The sequence below is a fragment of the Drosophila eugracilis genome, unplaced genomic scaffold (assembly GCF_018153835.1).
Source record: "Drosophila eugracilis isolate 14026-0451.02 unplaced genomic scaffold, ASM1815383v1 contig_952, whole genome shotgun sequence".
Taxonomy (NCBI): domain Eukaryota; kingdom Metazoa; phylum Arthropoda; class Insecta; order Diptera; family Drosophilidae; genus Drosophila; species Drosophila eugracilis.
Genome location: NW_024573870.1, coordinates 361,207 through 376,436, shown reverse-complemented (window position 1 = coordinate 376,436; position 15,230 = coordinate 361,207). Strand labels below are relative to the sequence as shown.

The following is a 15,230-nucleotide window of genomic DNA, read 5'->3' as shown; positions in this document are numbered from 1 at the left end:
GTCACTCCAGGCCTAAACAAACAGAATCGAGTATAGTGTTATTCATGAATGTGACGACTTTATAATACCCGCTAGTTGTTTTGGAAATATTCAAATTGAAATACAGATCTTAAGTTTTCTAACTATACTATATACCAAAGTCTAATCCTAGTCTTAATACTCAGTGACTTTGATTGGTTGATGCCCAATTATAGGTTTAGATACCTTAAAGAGAGCTCTTTCTGAATGGGTATAATGGCATCCATTCGGTAAGTTATCTGGGCCTTCTTCAGTGGGTTGTTTGTTCGGACATCTAAGAAATGCCGCTGGAGAGGTTCTGCTATAGCAATATCTGTATCTTTTACTGGTTCGGTTTCGGTTTCTGTTTCTGTTTCAGTTTGCCGTAATATTTACACAGACTGCTGAACTACTTTCCAGCGAAGTCAGCGAGGCACTTAAAAGTGTCAAACAATTGTTGTATAACTTAAACTAACCCTCAGTTGGCCCCGGGGCACGATGGCTATCTCTTTTCGTGGTGGGATGGGGGTGATGGGAGTGAGGATCGAAGGGGAAAGGAGTGTGCCAGATGGGGCTTACGAGCCACTCGAACTCCCTCGAGTGGCCATATAAATATGCCTATGTGTGGCACTGATTGCAGCTTCGAGTAGCTTCGAGATTGGGGCAATTGAATAGCAGCATATAAAGGCTCATAGAGTACAAATACTGGCTACTTGGATTTAAGTCCAATATAATCGTTTATTAAATCTAGAGTAAAGTTATTTATAGGCTTTGAAGTCACCGCAATGCAGTCGCTATCGGATGTTTGTCTAAAAGTGGATTGCAGTTGACCCAGTAATCCGAATGTGGGGGAAGGGCAATAATCTTGGCACCCGATAAGAAGAGGCTACCAAACCCCACTACGATATGGGCAAAACTGAAAATCTCAAGCTGGCAAATAGATAAATGGGTTTATTTCCCACACACACACACACACAGACATGACACCCAATGGCCCAATGGCCCATCTTTCCAACCATTTTGACCTGTCCATTGACTTGAGCGTATGTCGCAAATTATTCGATGCCGCGCTGAAAACGTTCACTGAACAAAATGATTTTATTGCATGAGAAGAACGTTCGATACTTAGCCACTTCAAACCATTCGCCCATATGTTGCCATTTGTGACAAAACTGCACCAGACACGCCAACGCCAACCGAAAGAAGGGGGATGGTATCGGATTCGGGAAAGTCAGAGTGAAAAGCGGGAAAAACCCTGAGAGTGTGGGGGATGGAAGCTGCTTGTGCTGGTGCGGCTGTCGTCGTTTGTTGTCGTTAATGCCCAATGGGTGGCAAATTGTTTTTTATTATCGCTCGGGCCGTGGCGAGACAAGTTGGGTGGGATTGTGGGCTGGCCTTCGGATTCAATTTCTCCGGCCAAAAAGGAGTAAAGCGTAAACGAGTCCTTCCCCCTATCTCCCTTGTCGATTGCGTGAATAAAACTTTAATGGAACGACACAAATCCCTGTTCCGCATCTTCGGTGTGTCTCTAATGCAAAGTAATTGAGTGCGAAAATGCCGTCAGTTTTGTCAGAGGTTTTTGTGGCTGGTGCTTGAATTTTTGATACTTTATGTCCCCGGCACATCTACACGGATATGGGCAGGCATAAAGAATGCACTCCAAGTGCATTCCACTCCCAGTTCCCAGGACATTGGGGAATCGCACAGCAACGGAAAATAAAAACTGAAAACCAGAGCATGCTAAAGTGAACTCCAAATGGTCAAACTACTTTAGACAGTACACAGAGGGGAAATTTCGAATTTCACATATAATTTGTAAATAAAAATTCTTTGCTAAAAGTTAAATTAATTTAAAAGATTAACTATATTAATCTATAAAAAGTATCAAAATCAAATAAAAAAGAACAGTTTTGGTTCGACTTCTTTGAAAAGAAAAAAGATCACATTTTGCAAAGTGTACCTGTACAAGGGTTAGTCTGGTGGGCGGAAATGTTGTGATGACCTCTGGGTAGACCTGCAGTTGGGTCACCAATGTGGGCGTGCCAGGACATTCGGAGTGCTCTGCCGCAGGGAACTCACGTAAACTGGTGATTGCAACGGGCCATTGCACGTCTCAATTTTTTCTTGTTGGCCGAATCTCAACTGAGAACTTGCAGCTAAGTTGAGTTTATGGCCTTGGCTCCAAGGAGGCGTGGCTACGTGGACGTGACCATGCAGTTACGACAGCCAAAGGGGCACAGATTGAATGTTTGTCCCTGGTTGGCAAGAGAACTTCATTTTATTTTGTCACGTGAAGGAAATTCCATAAAAATAACTCATAAATCGCCGACAATCTATGTTTTTTTCGGAGAAATAATCAAATAGTAAGGAACACTGAAAGGTTTTTGGTTCTCGCATTTCCATATTAATTTCTTTTGATTTTCTTTAAATCTGAGATATATAATTTTTGTAAACTTTTTCAGGATTAGATTTAAATACAAGGCTGTAAAAAAGTAACTTTTTCTTCCTTAAAGATCTGCTCATAAACTCTGGTGGAAATTGAATACGCATCCCCATATTTCCACTCCTTTGCACAGAGATTTCCTGCGCCCCTTTCAGGCGTACATTTTGCGTTTCTGGCCCCTTTTATAAATATGGCGACGTCCATTTTTGTGGCTGATAATTCAACAACAGGCAGAGAGTCAGGCAGGCTGGCTGAAATAGCTCTTTGCTCCCCCAACAGCTTGGCCCTTCTCCAGATCTGTTTTTCCCTCCCATTTCCCCCACATTCAGACCCTGAATGCCAACCATTTTCTGCGCCATCTTGGCTTCATCAAACGCACACAAAAGACCATAAAGGCAAAGCCAAGATAATGGAGCACAGAGCACAGTCGAGTAGTCGAGCTTCCTGGAGCAGGCAAATAAAATGGGCACCAAAACGAAGTCGTTAGAGCAGACGTACCTACCTACCCGGCCGTACCACCTACCCACCTAACCCCCAACAATGTTCGGCTAACCCAGCCAAACCCTAACGATACCATACCATCCCACCCACACCTAGGACTTTGCAGCTTCAAAAGGAGGAAATCACCCCAAGTGTGTATTTTTATAGAGACCGCAATAAACCTTTTTCTTCTGCCATTTTTTGTGTTTTCCTTTTCTCTTTTTTTTTTTTGTCTGCTGCTCCCACTTTTGGTTTTTAGTACACTCGAAAATTTACATTTTTGTATTTTCCAAAAGTTTTTACTTAACTTTTAGTAATGCTGCTTAGCTATGCCTAAATTTCTATGCTAATCAGTATTAGATTAAGTGGGGAGTTTGGGTTTTTGGGAAAATGCGCAATACAAAATTTTAGGATTTTTAAGATAAGTTAACGTTTAAGATCCGAAATAATTAATAAATAAAATCTTTGAAACGCATTAAAACAAAATGTATTATTATTTATTATAATTTTCTTACTTTTCAAGATTTATTTAAATGGTAAAAAACAAAAAATAATTCCTTAAAAAAAGGTAAAAATCCCTCAAAGATTTACTTAAGTGCAGGACTAGCTTGTGTGTGGGGATTTGACATGGCCCGACGGTTCCTGCCAGCTTGATGAAGTTCCAGTTGAGACACAATACGGACTGGTCCAAGACCATGATGGAGTGTCGGAGGATAGGGAAACGGTCGTCCATAACCATAAAGGCGGCTCAACGAGGCGGAGGCGAACCCGATTGATGATGGGTCCCAAGCTGGGAAGCACTCAAAATTGGAAATGCGAGGACCAGTGGTCCCTCTACCTCCCCCTTAAACATCTCCACTATCCGACATGGGCTTGGCATGTCGTCGTTGTCGCCTATTCTTCGGACTTTCAGAGCATTTTTCCCTCCCGTAAACCTTTTTTGTGACGTTTTACAGCTACGGTCAAGGGTGCCGTTGGTCGTTTGGTCAGCTTGCAGCTCGGACTTGACGCTTCAATGGCTGCCAACGGGCGCGCGCCTTTTGTTTGCCAGCAAAAAAAGAGAAATAACAGCCAGCCGAACAAAATGTTTTTTTTGCAAAGTAGCCGAAAGCCAAGCGTACAACAAAAGCTTCAGCAACAACAAAATACAAAAAACAAAAATGAAAAAAGGAAAACTGAAAAGGGAAAAGAGAAAAGAGAGAGACTGAAACAAGAATGAAAAATCCAGAAAATAGGAAAATGTGTGTGGCGAGTGGATCCCATTGTTTAATGGCCGTCAGATGGAATGTGCGCCATAAATTGAAAAGTTATTGTGCTGCACGGCCCACAGTGTGCCCTGGTGGGCACCCCCACGCCTTCGCTTGCCACGCCCACAGCTTCTTCTCCCCTTTTCTCCCGGTCCAATTGTCCTGACAACTAGTTTTTGCTCTCAAATTGTTCAACTAACATATTTGACAGTTAATTTTTGGTTAAAGCAAGAAGTTTAATGTTGCTTTTTTTGCTGGGTTTTGATTTTAGCGGTTTTTTACTGTGGCTGTGTTTTAGATGTTTTTTCGATGTGGCATAAATTTGTGATTTAAAAGATGAAAGCAATTAACGTTAAATTAATAGATAAATTTAAGTTTTCTACAAAAATGTTCAGTAGTTTTCCCTGTATTAAAATTAGAATAACAAATTAATGATTAATCGCTCGGTTATGGAAATAATAAATACAACTTCTATAATCTTTAAATATATATTTTGAGTTTCTGCTTTTGATAATGGAGTATTTTAACCATAATTTAACATTGAAATGAAAATCCAATTTAAATACATATTCATTTACTTTTTTTAAAATTAAAATTAAGAGTCTCATTTTTAAGATAGCTTTGCCTTTGCCACTAAAAATACTAAAAAATGAAAAATTTCTATAAATCTTTAAATATTAAAGATCTAAAATTCTTTAACAAACCATTTAGAAGTACAATGAAGCCTTGCTTTGCTCTAAAAATGTAAAACCCTCTAAAAGTAAAACTTCCGTAACAAACCATTTAGAAGACAATGAAGCTTTGGCGTAACCACAATTAACAAATTGCATAAATGCCAAAGAAAAACACAACAAGAACCCTATCTCCTCCACAGAATACCACCTGTCCTAGAAAACCCTTCCACAAAGACTTAATCAGGACAGCCGAGTCCTTAGAAAAGGAAATGGAATATATAACAAATGCATAAAGTAAATTATAATAGGCATAATAAAAAAAGGACCTGGTGAAAGGCGGCGAGGTAAACATGTCGCAGCACTTTGTTGCCACTTACTTTGAATGCCCAAGGAAGCGGCGTTGGTGGTGGTGGTGGGGCAAGGATACGGGGGCAAGGCCATAAGTGCTCACGGCCCGGAATTAAAAGCAAACGCATTAAAAGGTGCCCAAAAAGACTTTCACCTTGGCAAATGGCGGCAAAACAGGCGACAAAATGGCCCAGCTGCAAATGTGGGGGGCGGCATTCCGTCTTGGGGGTTGTGGGTCTGCCCTGCTTCTCCATGACTTAATATTGCATGAGCTGATGGTAACTGGTATATGGTAACTGGCGCTGGTTCTGGTTATGGTAGCCGGTGTGTAACCGGAGAGCATGGCGACCACACGACACCGGCAACATTTTTAATTATGAAACACTAAAAGTGGCAAAGCCAAAGTGCAACACGCCGTCGGTTGAGGCACGGCACGCGCTAATGGAGGGGAGTCCGCAATCCTCCACTCCCAACTCCGGATCCCAGATACCAGAATGGCAACGATGTCGGCACGAAGTGGGCAGAGTTCTGGGGGCCATTGCTATTAACTTAAACGCCTCTTTGCCGGTTAATGGAAATGAACCTGCTCGTCGTCGTCGTCGCCGTTTCCGTTGCCGTTGCCGGAGATGGGCAGTTATCTGGTTAAGACAGCTTTAGGGTGCTGAGCACACGCACTTCAGGTACACTGGCGAATAAGTTGGGGCAGAATTGGGAATGGGAAAACGGCTTTGAAATAGTTTTATAGTTTATTAAATTCTAATAATAAGAAGAACTCAAAGAAAACATTAACAAAGTACCAAAATTCAATGCAGAAAATGGCTTAAAATTTTTTCGAGTGTACCGTTAAAAGAAGGCTTCATATTAACACGGTCAAATTGCGGAGGAGACCTCAGACCTGTTCCCCTATCGAGTTACCAATTCAGCCTTAATTGCAGGCACGTGTGAGCCGCTTTTAACGTGGCTAACAAGTCAAGTGCGTGGCTCGCACCTACGAACTCGACGAGCCCTCGTCATTTCACTTCACTGCAACGCCACTTTGAAAAGTTAAAGGGAAACCTAAGTCGCGACTAAGCCGAACGCGTTTTTTTTCCGCCCCGGAGTTTCCACGCGGCTAGAATTTCCATATGACGGATGATAACTATACGAGTGGTGGAAGGGGGTTGGACTTCGTATTCGAGTCGCGTGTCCGGGATGATGAGTCCACTTAGCGAGTCGAGGGTTGCTCCTCGCCCAGAATGAAAACTGACTCATCTCTGGTTACAAGGAGGAGGTCTATCCTTTTTCTGTTTTTATTGCTCCGTTTGCTTTAGTTCAATATATCGATGACTGAGCCGTCGCTCCCTCCGGGTTAAGTGATTCCCATCTCCGGACGGACATGCATGCAACAGTTGAAGTTCTCTTTGTTGAAAACTCTTCTCGGGGGTTGCTGGGCAAATTGATTAAGGTCATTATGCAGTTGGGTAGACGGAAGCGAACCGACTGACACTTAATCCCAGCGGCATAATCAGCAACATATTGCAGCAAAAAAGCTTCGCAATGAAAAGTAGCAAGTTTTTTGTTTTTCATCAACAAATTTTTAGCACCCTTGTTCAGTAGTGAGGGGGTTCAAAAGGTTAAGCACCAAGCCGTTCTTTTTATGGCTTACCCATTTTAGTTTCACAATAAACTTGCCTGTCTTCCTGCCTGTCTTCACCTGGCTGGGAATAGAGGGAGTGTCCTGTAAACCAGTTTTCCTCTGGTCTGGGCGCTCCCTTTTGGCCGGAAACCGGATTATTCATGAGGTCAGTATGGGGATACGAGCGAGCTATACGAACTATATAAAAATATCCAAAAATCCTTGGCTAAAACCTTGTTACCAATTTCAGTAGCGTATTGCTTGCTGACGAGTGACATAAACGATCGTGGCAACAAGTAAGAACAAACCGAAAAACCTGTCCAATTCCAGACCAGGAACCAACCACTCAACCCCATCCAGAAACGCCCCTTAAATGCTGCAAATGCTTTTATTACATTAAAAGCATTAACATTAACGGTATGTAGAGCAAAGTACCACCGAGTTTCGCCAATATGTCATCAATGCGCCCGCCGAGTTAACCCACGTCTGTCTGACTGGTGCTAGGCTTTGTTAACACCCAGCGGCACTCGGGGTGGGATGTGTCCTTAAATATGGAGTGGCAATGAATATATATTGTGTGTGTGTGTGTGTGTGTTTGTATGGAAGGACCTTTGAAAACAAACAGCGGGATTTTGTCATAAACGAGAGCTCAACAGCGGTCGCTCGGATATTCCTTTCCTATTTATATTTCCGGATTGGGGTGGACACTTTGTTCAGGATAATGGAAAACTATAAAGTTTACATTTTATTTCACGCCAATATCTTATATTTAACTAATAAGTTAACTTTTACGAGATTTTATCAAAATATCAATTATTTATGTAAGTTTATGCTGGGAAAATGAAATCGTGAAACTTTCTTGGTAGTTCCTGAAATCTTAAGTTAATCGTAAAATCTATTTTCAAATTGCAGTTATAGAAGAAGTTGTATAAATATTTAAGACTTATTCTAAATTTGTGATTCCCCAACCACTGTGCCATTGAGCTTGGAAGTCCTTCCATTCGGAACATGACTTTGTCAATGAGGCAGCTCCGAGTCAGTCAGGATCCCAGCCTGGGCGAGTTCTTTTGTCCGCCACCCTTCGTTTTCGTCTTTATTTAACTTTGTCGAATTGATTTCGTTAGGGCAACAACAACAGCAACAACAGCTTCGAGGGGGGAGTTCAAGAAGGAGAGGTGGGAGGGTGAAGGATATGGGCTTGGATAAGAGGCAACACCCTCGAACAAGAGCGTTTTCCTTTGGCTGGTGATGTTTCCATTTGTACAAAATAGAGCACTTAACGGGGAAAACTGCAAACAAATTATTGCACTTGCTGTCACCAGACTGACTTTGGGTCTGTGTCTGTGTGTGTTTGTGTGTGTCAGTGCCCCGCCCACTGGAATCCCTTGCCCCCATCCCTTACTTTATCCATCCATATCCATGGCTGGCACTGCATACACTTAAAGGATTACAAGCGGATCTGTCGCTTGTTTGCCGCTAAATGGACGCATTTACCCGTTTGCCCATGGCTTTGCTGGGTTTGCTGGTTTGTTCGGTCGGTGGGTGGTTGGGCGGTGGATCACAATAGCCAACGCTTTTTATGGCCAATGAATAGATGAATGAATGCATGACAAACTGACTGGATGACGAACTGGCTGACTGAATGAGTGCGGCAGCGGCAGCGGCAGCGGCTGTAGAAGCGGCTGCCGAGGCTAAGGCGAAGTTACTTAATGGATTTGGTTAAGTGCTGCATTGACATTTTGATAAATGCTTTGGAACAGATGCGTTGCCAGTTTCGCGCTCAAGGAGTCCAGGAAAGCTTAAAAGGGGGCGTTGCCAGGACGGCGCTCCCATCAACATTTCTTGCTGTGTCCTGGACACCTCTCTCTCTCTCTGCTTTATGATAAATAGTTTCCCACTTGGCTTGGCCCTCCTCCTTTTTAATAGGCTTTCTTTAGTCAAATCTATTGACCGGAAAAAAGGTTTTGTGGAAAAGTAATTTACCAAAAATCTGTATTGACGGTCTCTATTTTATTGAGTTAGGCAGGAAAGTGTTGCAAAACTTAATTATTTTTATTTCAAGATTCATTTGAATTGAGATAAACTTCCTAGATCACATGGTAGTCTAATCAAACAACCTCTAATTGTCTGTTTTTTGTGGTGATTTGCAAGACATTTAAGGCTGTTTAAGAGCCTACTAATCTGAAACTCTTTTCAAGGACTAACAATTGGGACGTCTACAGTAACCCCCTTGGTCTTTAGTAGCTTTTATAACTTTTTTTAATGTATTCTCTTGTCCAACTCCACTTAATTTTCCGTACCCACAATTATTTTATTTCCCGCCCGCAAATCAACCCCGAACAAAGTTAAGTGTCAATTTTTTTTGTACATTGCTGGCCCCCAAATGGCGAAACTTTTTGTTTCGTAATGTTGTTTTTCAAGTGCCACCTAATTAGATAATATGCGGCGGGCATAGCGTTCGTGTCCTTTTTGCCTGGACAGACAAAGTCCTTGCAGATGACGCCCTGCTTTCCCTATGCAAAGTGACGACGCGTGCAATGGTTTTGGCCTCAAATTAAAGCCAAAGTAGAATCCAACTTTAGTTTTGGTTTTATAATGGTAAAGGATATACCCTCTACAGAAGATTTTTGTTCTCTTGATATTCTTTGGATAAACCAATATATGAATTTTTAAATATTTAAAATATTTTACACAAATGGAAGCACTTTTAAAATTGGAAATGAATTATCAAAACTGAAAGAAGACACTAGTCTTCTATATATCTATATAGAAAATACCTCGTGAAAGGGTATATAAAATGAAAAAGGCAAAGTCAAAGAGGCCGGGGCATAAAAATGACGAGGACGCGGACGCGGATGAGGACGAGGACGTCGCCACCGCGCACAATTTGAATCCTAATGGATGCGTGCGCCGCGGCAAACGAGTGGCACGCACGCGATGAAGGCACAGCTGGCGTGGAATGCCGTGTCCTGGAGAGCTCGAGGTCTGCCTTCTTTTTTTTTTCTGACCCGGGTTATGGCGGAGGTGTAAAGTTCACGTGTGCCCACTTACCCAACCCACGGAGCGATGCCGTTTTATTAATGCTTTTGGAGTGCTTTCAATATTTTATCGCGCATTTTGCTCTATGACTTGGGTCTGTTCGGTGCCTTCTGGCAGGACGATATCTATCGTTTCTGGTCGTAGCTCATTTCCATCCATTTCTTTTTTTTTACCCCTTTCGGAAGTGCATCGGGCGTTGCGTAATAACTTTTAGTTGGTCACTTTGCGGGAGGTGGACTGTGGCGGACAGGGAAATGTTTCAGGGGGCTTATAAATAGTGGCCCAACCTCAACCCGTTCCACCGTCCTTCTATTATGATTATGACTTCGAGCTGCGGACTCTTTATCTAAATGGGTCTTTTGTTTGTCCATGCCCGGGGTCTAATGGAGGAGGTGGAGCTATATGGCTAAGAGTGAGTACAGTTCAGGCCATGCTAGTCCATGTTGATTATGGTCATTTGCTGTTTGGAGTTGTCGACTGGCAATTGGTGGGCACTCTGAGGTGAAGGAGAAGCTCAATTAAGTTGTCAATCTAATTACTTGGAAAGGATCTGAACAGATGTCAGCACTCGCCAAAAATAAAACTATGGCCCGAAATCGATCAAAACGAGTTAATTATAACAATAGAATGAGGCTACGACAGACAGTAATGCCAGCAATAAATTCAATGAGCTAATGATTGAAAACTAAACAAAAATGATTTTAAACGAATAAAATTAATGATAAAATATTATTCTTATTTAACAATTATTTAAGTTTTAGTATCAAGCAATTAAGATTAAGAAACTTTCTAAGTTAATTTTAGCAAAAAATAACTTTCTTTTATGTAAAAGTTAACATTTTTCTCTAGTTTTTCCCCAACAACTTTGTTAGCTTCTAGCTAAACCAGCTTAGATAAAAGGAAACAAAATGTATATATATATATATATATAAACCGAACAATATGGAAGAGTAAGCTTCAAAGTATTAGAGTGGTGGCAACGCTTTTAAGTTTTAACGTTGAGGCAACACGACAGGGCCAAAGTCACCTGGGGACTTTTGGCCCGCGCGTTGCAACGGCAACAATGAAAGCCAGCGGCGTGGATCAAAAAATGGTGAGCAGGATATAGCCAAGGGTGCACTTAAAAAGGATAATGGAATGGTGCAAGGTTGAAAAATAGGTGGGGAACTGAAGCCTTTTTCTAATGTGTCATTCAAAGATATATCAAACTGAAGTTATTTCCAACTTGTTTTTATGAAAATCTTAAATTTAAGTAAAATATATTTTAAAAGTTTATTTGTTTAATAATTTTTATCAAGAGTAAATAAACTTCAATTAAAAAATGTACCCCACTAAAATAACAAATTCTTTAACTTAAATGTTTAATAATTTTTATAATTTTTAACATTCTTTTGAATTAAATCGCTGATTTCTTTCAGCGCTGTTTCTGCTGTTTCTGCTGCAGGCTAGCCATTTTACTGGGCGTGCCCGCAACCCCCAGAGCATCATCATGGCTGTTGTAGTGGCTGGTGTGGGTGTAGCCTTGTGCCCACTCCAACATCCCACCATCCACCGCCCACCAGGTTGATGAGCATTTTGTCTTTCGCCCTCAGCGATTAAGCAACAAGCTCGGACATAAAAGAAGCGACTCGGAAAGTTCCGAGTGTCCATTTTGCAGAAGTCTGGAGAGCATGCCTGGGTTTTTTGGCTATATGAATTTTTGAAAACCCGGTCTCTGCATTCTTAATATCTGCTCTTATTCCTGGGGATATCGGAGAGAGTGCGATATGCTTACACAGAGAAGAGCTGCTTTTGGGTTCTGCGAGACTTAATCCCAGCTTTGGCTGCCTTTTGCCCGTTGCCAGCATATTTAAGCTCCCCTCTGGATCCGGAAATGCTTTTGTCCTTCTATCCAGATAATGCTTAGCGACATGGATGAATATGTACCTATATATATATCCATGTTTGCTGCCTGCGTATCGCTCAATTTGCCTTCGATTGCAAAGCCGCCATTTTACCCAGGGCAGCCATTCAAAAAATTTCCTTTTCTTTTTCGCTCTTTTTGTTGTGAATCCTGTTGTCGAGTCCTGACAACGATGCTGTCGGCTATGAATTTGTATCGGTTTTCTTTCATATGAAGAGGACAATTTTAGTCTTGGGCTCTAGTCGATGGGGTTTGCAGAAAGCCCCAAAAAGTAGACTACGAATATTAAAGCTGCCAAAAGGATTGAGTTGGCTGAATTTCTAGAGACAGAAATGCCAGCTAACAGACAAACATGATGTTTATCTTGTCAAAAAGGTGTTTCCTTCTTTTCAATTCCAATAACTTAAATTGTTATGTAAACTAAAAACATTTTCGTTTTCAAACCATTTTGCCTTTATTAACATGGACTCAGCGTTTCTTTTATCCGATTTATGATTACTTCTTCTATAGCATTCCTATTCAATTATTTAAAAATAAAAAGTGCATTTACTGTGTAACGTGTCCTAATAAAGAAAATCAAAAAGCCAAGAACATAAAACCGAAAAAAATACCAAAAATATTCCATCCAGACTGTCAAGTCATATTACAAAGAAGAGCCTTTAAAACCTCTCAAAGTCCGAATGCCAAATGCCAGTGTGTGTGGGTCGCCGCCTCATTTGCATGGGAGCATGTGTGTGTGTGTGTGTGTGTGTGTGGTGTTGGTCCCTTTGGCTACGCACATTTTGGCTTTTGGAAAATGGCCGAGACCAAAGCCGAACCGAGAGCGGCGACCACTTGGCAGCTTATAGGCGTATGTCTCGTCTCACCAACCGACTGACGGCATGACGGATGGTCGAAAGCATTCATATGGGCTTGAATGCACTGGGAGAAAACTGGGGAAACGAAAAGTTATACTTTATATTATTTTGGGTATTAATTTATTTTTGTCAGTATTTGAAAACCAACTTTAAAGGTTAATTAAAAATAAATCAGCACTAAAAAGCATCATAAAATGTTGATGTCATAATTATTTAATAAAAATTAAAGCTCCATTTAATTGAAATTTCTTAATGTGAGTGGCATGAACGGGTTAAGGTGTTGGGGTTAAGGTGTTGAGGTGGTGTGGGGGTCAGAGGTGTGTGGGTGGCAGGTGCGCAGACGTTGCTCTCGATCAGCCGGTCGCTCGGAGTCAGTCAGTCAGCTATTTAACGGCTTTAAGGTCATTTTCACAGTTACGAAACAATGACACAACAATAAGCAATGGCAGCCAAGTGCGCATACACACACACACACACACACACACACCCAAACACACACACGCAGCAAGCACACAAATTTGCAGGCAGGATATGGCTGGGTAGAAGAAGAATCAACCAAACTGCAGTGCAGAACAATACAAACATATTTATGTATATTTTTAGTGTGTTTTCCAACATAACGAGAGCGAGAGAGAGAGAGAGAGAAAGGCAAGGAAAGTGGAAAAGAGATGGGCTTAAAATGCCAGAAAGAGAGGGATGATTGGGCAAAAAAGCCGAGTTGAAAAGAGCTTTTCGAGAAACCACTCCCCGAAAACTGCAGGCGACGTCGACGCACACAAAACAACCAATCCCAGGCACAAACACACAAAAAAGCCAAAAGAAAACCCCCTCGCAGTACACACACACACACACACACATACACATACACATGTCAGTGGAAAATGGAATGTGGCAAAGTGTTACAATGCAATTTCCCCGCTTTTTTGTTTTTGGCGACCAACCCAAACTCAATTGTTAAGGGCAAAGAAAAGAAAAATAACGCAAAAAAAGGCCAGTCTGGAAAACTGGCACAGTCGAAACAACAACAACAACAACAACAACAATCAAAACACAGGGTGCAGCTAAATCAGCTTTCCAATCCAATTGGAAAATGCTAAGGGTTGGGTTTTCCCATTCCAGCTGTGATTATGTCAGCCCCCTGAATACGACGTACGCTCGCTCGTTCCAGGCCACCCCCTTTCCCATTTCCAATAAGCAACGGCATCGTGTGCCTTTAGTCGTCAGTTGCTTTCCAAGCCTCGAAGTTGCCGCTCGGTTTTTTCCCCGGTCATTCGTGCAGCTAAAATTCTGTGATAACGCTGTGACAACAAGCCAAAACTAAAAAATCGGAAAAACAAATACAAATAACCAAGTTAAATAGAAAACAACGAAAAGTTACCAAAGGAAAACTTAAACCTTAACTTAAAAGCAAAAGGAAAAATGTGGAATATGAAATCAAGCAAAAATCACAATGTGTATTAAGTGAAAGTGATGGTTGAATGCATCGCATAGAAAAAGAAAACCAATCGAGGAGCGTCGGGATTTCCACAGCCAACAGTATGGAACTTTTGAAGTTGATGATGTTCAAAAGTGACTTTCTGTCCAATGGCAAATGTGATGATCGCGTACCGCCGATTAATTTGAGTCAATTGCCAGAGTTCTTACTATGTAAGTTGCTAATTGGGGAAAAAGGTTCCAAAAAGGTTATGAACTCGCTGGTTTTGTCTTCTTACTGGGTCATACAGGCTGGGAAAGTTAAGCCTTTGCAAGGTGTGCGACATGGCAACAAGGAAATCAAAACACAAAATATCACAAAACTTATACTTAATTTTTAAATTCAATTATTAATAAGTTTTGTTCTTAGTGATACGAGACATTGTAAGATGGCTATATGTTGTTATAAAGTCTGATATTTTAAGATACAAAAAGTTAAAGAAACCTTTTGATTTATAAATATCCTCCTATAAAGCTCTGTTTACTCACTTTCAATTATTTGATTCTCACTTAAAATATGATTTTAAAATCAAGAACTGTTATAGAGTTCTAAATATTTTTTGCCTTTGAACTTTTTTGACTGTCATAAGAAAAGATTTTTGATTACAAATCTAAAGCTTACAAAAATTTCCCAACAGATTTTGTTGATTGTTTTTTCGAAGGCTGCAAGAAATCATTATTTATAAATAAGCATTCATCTTGCTTAAGTACTAGTGCTTATTTCCTTTACCAACTGAAAAATATTGTTAACTATTACCTTCCATACTGAGAAAAACATCTCCAAAGTTCAAGATTTGTCATACAGCCAAAGCTTATTTAAAATTATCTTAAAGTTAAAAAGCTATCTTCTTTTAGTTTACAGGTTAACCTTTTTAAATTCCTTTCCCATTTTTCCATGTCTCATAACTTAATATATACTCAAAGCAGATATTAATATTTTCTATATAGTGACTTTTTAAATAGACGACAAAAGCAAATTCAATTTAGAATCAAATAGCTCAATTAAATATTGTCTTGATTTGTTTCTGTGCTCAGGGAAAATATTTAGCTAAGCAAAGGGAAGAAAAAGAAAACTTCTAAAAACAGAATGGGTAAAGGAAAACCAAAGATTTTTATAACAAATGCAAAGATAAACTAAGCTATAGTAGATGAGC

At 40.7% G+C, this 15,230-nt stretch overlaps 1 protein-coding gene across 1 annotated transcript in view; it reads left to right on the top strand.

The window, feature by feature from the left end:
* Positions 1-15,230, top strand: part of LOC108106843 (LIM/homeobox protein Lhx3) — a 28,416-nt gene that overhangs the window by 10,517 nt on the left and 2,669 nt on the right.